The sequence below is a fragment of the Apodemus sylvaticus genome, chromosome X, assembly GCF_947179515.1.
Source record: "Apodemus sylvaticus chromosome X, mApoSyl1.1, whole genome shotgun sequence".
NCBI classification, from domain to species: domain Eukaryota; kingdom Metazoa; phylum Chordata; class Mammalia; order Rodentia; family Muridae; genus Apodemus; species Apodemus sylvaticus.
The window spans coordinates 39,153,053-39,159,472 of NC_067495.1; the positions used below are offsets into that span (position 1 = coordinate 39,153,053).

The 6,420-nt window shown below is 39.6% G+C and overlaps 1 pseudogene; it reads left to right on the forward strand.

The window, feature by feature from the left end:
* Positions 1–3,441: 3,441 nt before the first annotated feature.
* LOC127674440 (ATP-dependent RNA helicase DDX42-like) lies at positions 3,442–5,574 on the forward strand (annotated as a pseudogene).
* The last annotated feature ends 846 nt before the right edge of the window (positions 5,575–6,420 follow it).

Here is a 6,420-nt window from a genome sequence, read left to right on the forward strand (position 1 = left end):
GTATAGCTTAGTGGAGCATCTAAATCTCTGCCATAGAAGATTTGTCTTCAATTATGTATATCATCCAAAAGGTGCTAGGAGAGACGTTTCTATCAGTGAGTGTTATGAGGGCTCCTATGCAAAAAATCCTCAAGCTATATATTGCCAACCTGGATTTGCTTTTAGTTTCTTGAATGTGAAAACGGAGAGATAGAACAGACAAGAACATTCAGTAGTGGCCATAATCGTCTCTATTTCCACAGTGATACCTGCTTTACCTCTTTGGCCACAAGAAATGGACATAGATAGTGAAGATGAGAAAGATCCAGAATGGCTGAGAGAGAAAAAATATTACTCAAATTGAAGAATTTTCAGATGTGAATGAAGGAGAGAAAAAAGTAATTAAACTGGTATCTCTATGTCATGAAGCATGGATTTATGGCTGACAGTCAAATGAATCATGCCTATATGTTGTTTGTAGAAAGTTATGGAGAGAAAATAATAAAGAGGAACTTATGTCAAAACTTCATGCTTCATCTAGTCACCATGTATAACTTTAATCTTACTAGCATTATGTTAATAAGATAAAGCTGTTACTAAGCTTCAAGAGGACAGATCGGCAACCAACAAATTGGGAAAAGATCTTCACCAATCCTACATCAGATAGAGGGCTAATATCCAATATATATAAAGAACTCAAGAAGTTAGACTCCAGAAAACCGAACAACCCTATTAAAAAATGGGGTACAGAGTTAAACAAAGAATTCTCACCTGAAGAACTTCGGATGGCGGAGAAGCATCTTAAAAAATGCTCCACTTCATTAGTCATTAGGGAAATGCAAATCAAAACAACCCTAAGATTTCATCTTACACCAGTCAGAATGGCTAAGATTAAAAATTCAGGAGACAGCAGGTGTTGGAGAGGGTGCGGAGAAAGAGGAACACTCCTCCACTGCTGGTGGGGTTGCAAATTGGTACAACCACTCTGGAAAGCAGTCTGGCGGTTCCTTAGAAAACTGGGCACCTCACTTCCAGAAGATCCTGCTATACCACTCCTGGGCATATACCCAGAGGATTCCCCACCATGTAATAAGGATACATGCTCTACTATGTTCATAGCAGCCCTATTTATAATTGCCAGATGCTGGAAAGAACCCAGGTATCCCTCAACAGAAGAGTGGATACAAAAAATGTGGTATATCTACACAATGGAGTACTATTCAGCCATTAGAAACAATGAATTCATGAAATTCTTAGGCAAATGGATGGAGCTAGAGAACATCATACTAAGTGAGGTAACCCAGACTCAAAAGGTGAATCATGGTATGCACTCACTAATAAGTGGTTATTAACCTAGAAAACTGGAATACCCAAAACATAATCCACACATCAAATGAGATACAAGAAGAAAGCAGGAGTGGTCCCTGGTTCTGGAAAGACTCAGTGAAACAGTATTTGGCAAAACCAGAACGGGGAACTGGGAAGGGGTGGGAGGGAGGACAGGGGAAGAGAAGGGGGCTTACGGGACTTTCGGGGAGTGGGGGGGGCTAGAAAAGGGGAAATCATTTGAAATGTAAATAAATTATATCAAATAAAAAAAAAAGACAAAAAAAAAAAAAAATTAAAGGCATCAAGAGATAAAAAAAAAAAAAAAAAAAAAAAAAAAAAAAGAAATAACTGAGGAACAAAATGGGACAGCAAATGAATTCAGTGAAACTAACTCAAAAGAGGAAGTTTTAAAAACAGTGTCTCAGGCGTTCCAAAACAGAGAAAGAAACAAAAATTCTGAGAACTACCCCTGTGTTGTATGGACAGACACTGAAGTTGCTTCTAGGGAATTCAGCCTCTAGGAAGAGTTTTGGCTTTAGGTTGTTTGGTTTTTAATCATGGATCTGGAGCAGGCATCGTTAGATGATGCCATTGATTTCAGCATGGAGGCTCTGTGGGCCTGCTTTGCTTCTTCTCTTCATGTGCTTATAAGCTTTAGTGATGTCCTCACAATTTGGTTTTAGCCCGAAAAAGAGTTTTTCATATAATTCATTTTTTCTTAGCTATAACAATCATACTTTTAAATATATTGGGTTAATTTTGTTAGAATTGGGTTAATAATGTTAGAAATTTCACACCTAAATTTTAATGCTCGTTTCATTTGTGACTGTTTTTCTGCTTTGTAATTATGAGACACTTTCTGGGAAAGGGAGGTTGGAATGCTATGCTGTCTTAGAGATTGAGAATTTTTGTGAAATTGTTACATTGCCCCCTTTCCCCCAACTTTGACCCTTGATTCAGAAATCATTTATGCATTTGGGAAGAGAAGTTACAATGCAAGTTCTGCATCAGTTCTTGTTAGAAAAAACAGCACCAGTTGGTCTCCTCCTGTTGGAGGCCATGTGACCTCTCCCTGCATCCAGTGCTTGTTTTCCCAATTTAGTTTTTTACTTGAACATGTTTTTAGTTTTTCCTTTTTAATCAGGTAATGCCTTGGAAAATTGTTCTGTGCACATCTTTTGCACTAGGATGGAGATTTAAAAGATTCCACTTTGTGGTAGAGTATGTCCCTGAGTATGAAGCAGAGGGTGTCACACCTTGTTTCGTTTGTGATGTCCTTCTTGATTAGAATATCCATACAGATAATCTGACTTGAATTCTTTTGAGCAATTTTCCCTGTGTTCTGTGTTTTATGCACATATTCATGGTTGGGTTTTCTCTCACAGAAAGTGGTTTCACTGCTGTCATATTAATAAGCACAGATAGGTTTTTATGCCAACTCAAGCACTGTGGTTGAATAACATCACCACAATTTTTTATTATCCTTTAAAGATACTGCATTTTCATATTCGTTATTTATAAAGCATCAATGCTGCTGTAAATACTGGTACTTTTAATGTTTTAATTTAATTCCAGTACCATCAAATGCAGTTCCCTGTTTTGTTTAGCAAAGGGATATAAGCTCTGGTGTCTTCAGAGATTTATAAATGTAAACACTGATTTGGCTGGTCTTTATGATGTGTTTAACTGTGAGACTATTTAAATAGTGTGAATGTGACTTGTCATCCAACATTAAGTTCTTAGTTACTGGTTTTGTGTGTGTGTGTGTGTGTGTGTGTGTGTGTGTGTGTGTGTGTGTGTGTTAAAAAAATAAGTAAGAGGGAAACTTCAGTTTTCATTGTAAGTTCCCTGGCTGGTAAACTCTCCTTATTAGTTCACTGAAAACTCTCATTTTGCCTCTGGGTAGTGGGTTCTGAACCATTTCTTCTGCGCTTTAATTTGCTAAATCTGTGCACATCTGTAAAGAAAAAAGATTATTTTAGGGAAGATGTAGATATAGAATTATTGCTTATGTCATTTCTTAAAGGAATTATGATCTTAATGTTTAAAATAAGGCACCCCCACCCCACCCCCAAGTCAGCAACAGGCCTGTGAGGCTGCGGCGAAGGGGGCAGAGGAAGAGAGCAGCTGGCGATGGTCCACACCATGCTTACACAGGGATGTAGGGATTTTTTTGAATTGACTATAGTAGTAATTGCATCTGCAGCTGCTGCAGCAGTCATTGGCATCCTGAACTGGAATAAAGGCAGCCCTGGGACCAAGCAGAGATTTGGTTTTGGAGGTTTTGCCCTCAGTGCCAGGAAGAAGGAGGAAGCCAAACTGCCACAGCAGTCCCACAGTGACTTTGGGGCAGCCAGCTCTACTTCTGGGTTTAGAAAGTATGTTCTACAACAGATTCCTTCTTTCTACAAAATTGGATCCATATGGGCCAACTTTGATGAATAAAATCTGTATTTTGCAGATGAAGAAGACTCCAGCAATGTAGATTTACCTTATATGCCTGCGGAAAACTCACCTACTGGCCAGCAGTTCCATTCCAAGCCAGCAGTCTCTGATAGTAACAATGACCCCTTAGATGCATTCAGTGCTGAAGTGGAGGATCAGGCAGCTAGAGACATGAAGAGACCTGCAGAAAAGGACAAGGAAAGAAAAATGTAAAGGGTATTCGAGATGAAATTGAAGACGAAGATGACCAAGAAGCTTATTTTCAATATATGGCAGAAAAACCAACTGCTCGGGTGGTTCAGGAAGAAGAGGAGGACAAGCTGGAGTATGACAGTGATGGAATTCAAATTGCACCTTCCTAAAAAAAATCATCAATCCCCTTCCTCATATCGATAATTCAGAGATTGACTATCACTTGATTTTTTTTTTTACAATAAACACGAGGAGATAGCCACCCTTAGTCCATAGCAGTTAATAGACCTGCAGCATAAACTCAACCTCCAGGTCTCTGGTTTTGCACCTCCCAGATCAGAAAGTAGTTTTGTTCATTTTGGGTTTGATGAACATCTTATGTACCAGATTAGGAAATCTGAGTTCACACACCCAACTCCAATAGAGTGTCATGGTATGCCTGTATCACTAAGTGGTAGAGACAATATTGGTATTGCTAAAACAGGCAATGAGAAAGTGCAGCCTTTATTAAGACAATCATTAACTATGATGTAGCACAAGACATTGATACCCATACTCATAGGATTGGCCAAACAGGAAGAGTTGGTGAGAAGGGTCTTGCCTATATCTTACTGACCCAAAAGACAGCAATTTTGCTGGTGACCTTATATGGGAGCTGGAAGGAGCCAACCAACATGTTTCTAAGGAACTCTTAGATCTCACAATGCAGAATGCCTGGTTTTGGAAATCTTGCTTTAAAGGAGGAAAAGGCAAAAAGCTGAACACTAGTGGAGGCTTGGCCTGTAGAGAGAGCTCTGGGTTAGGCTCTGAGAATTCTGACAAAGGAAATAATAACAATGTAATGAGCAATGATGAAGCCTACAAGCCCTCCACAGGAGCCATGTGAGACAGGCTGAGAGCAATGAAAGCAGCTTTTCAGTCCCAGTACAAGAGTTACTTTGTTGAAGCCAGTTTAAGTAATCAGAAGACCTCTACTGTTGGGGCATGTAGATGGACTAGTGCAGGAAGCTTAAATTCTGTTCCAACAAATTAAGCACAGCAGGGCAATAATAGTACTGACAACCCCATCACCAGTTTTACCAAGAACATCCCAGGCTTCAACAATTCTGGGATTATCAGTTGTGCCCTAGTGACTTACCCTTCTATTGGAGCCCAAGGAGTCAACAACACAGTTTCAGGGAGTAACAGCCATGAAGAGATTGGGGATAGTGATGGGAGAGAGAGAGAGAGAGAGAGAGAGAGAGAGAGAGAGAGAGAGAGAGAGAGAGAGAGAGAGAGAGAGAGAGAGAGAGAGAACCTAGGTGGTGGCCGTCATAGTCATGGAGATGGTGGCAATCAGCATGGAGATGGTGGCCATCATGGAGATGGATAGCGTTATCCAGAAAGCAGTAGCTGTCATATTGATGCTGACATCAAGAGACCAGGATCAGAGGAAGTGCAGGCAGACATGAAGAGAGCCGGGGTGCAAATGATGGCAGGAATGGAGAAAGCAGGAAAGAAGATTTTAATCATAAAAACAAGATGGACCCCAAGGTAGATAGCAGCAGGATGGAAAAAGTGGACAGCAAGAAAGATAAGACACCTGATGGCTTTGCCATTCCAGAGCCACACAAATGCAAGAAAAGCTGATGGAAGAGTTAGAGGGTATGTGAAAATCAGTATGGCCAGTTATCTTTAATTTTATTTTTAGAAAGGTTTTGGTAATGAGGTGTCTTAGGGCTGGGTTGGGGTCCAAGATACACAGACCCCCTGCCCTTGGTGAAGAACTGGAGCATGGAGATATTATACCTTCATCTGGTGTTCATTTAGATGTTTTCTAGGGAACCAGAGTTGACCCTGGAAAGCACAGAGTTGGGATACTTAAGGAGAAGGGGTCTTTTAGGGCACAAAAACTCACTCTAGGTTTATAATAGCTTATATTTTTTTACTAAAATGTCACATTATAAACATCTATAAATTGGATTTTTTTCTGAACTGTGGCCAGGCAGTCCCATTTTTTGTAGTTGGCTTCTGCCAACTGTTATGACCTGTTATGGATACTTGGGAAGCAGTTTGGTACTTTGAGATGTTCACAGCGAAGATACCTGATAGCTCAAGTTCCCAGAGTTTGTTTGCAGCCTTGAGACATACAGGAAAGACAGCTTTCCAGACACAGGCTTTGAAATCCCAAGCCTTTAGGACTGAAGGAATGATCATCTTGAAAGGATTCTAGGATTATTCAGGCCTGGAGTACTGCTAAATTTACCATTTAAAACCAACCCCCCCCCCCCAGATTAGCTTTCAAAGTATCTACTTCATTGGTTTATTTTTTAATTTGCCCATAATAGTAGAAAAAGTCTTCTGTATTTGATTTTTGTTCTATCTTATTTACAAAAGGAAAAGAAATATACAAACTTTGAAATTTGTGATTTTTGTAAAGGTTTCTTTAAGATGTGCATTCTCTCTCTGCTTTCTTTTTTTTAATTTTTTTATTCG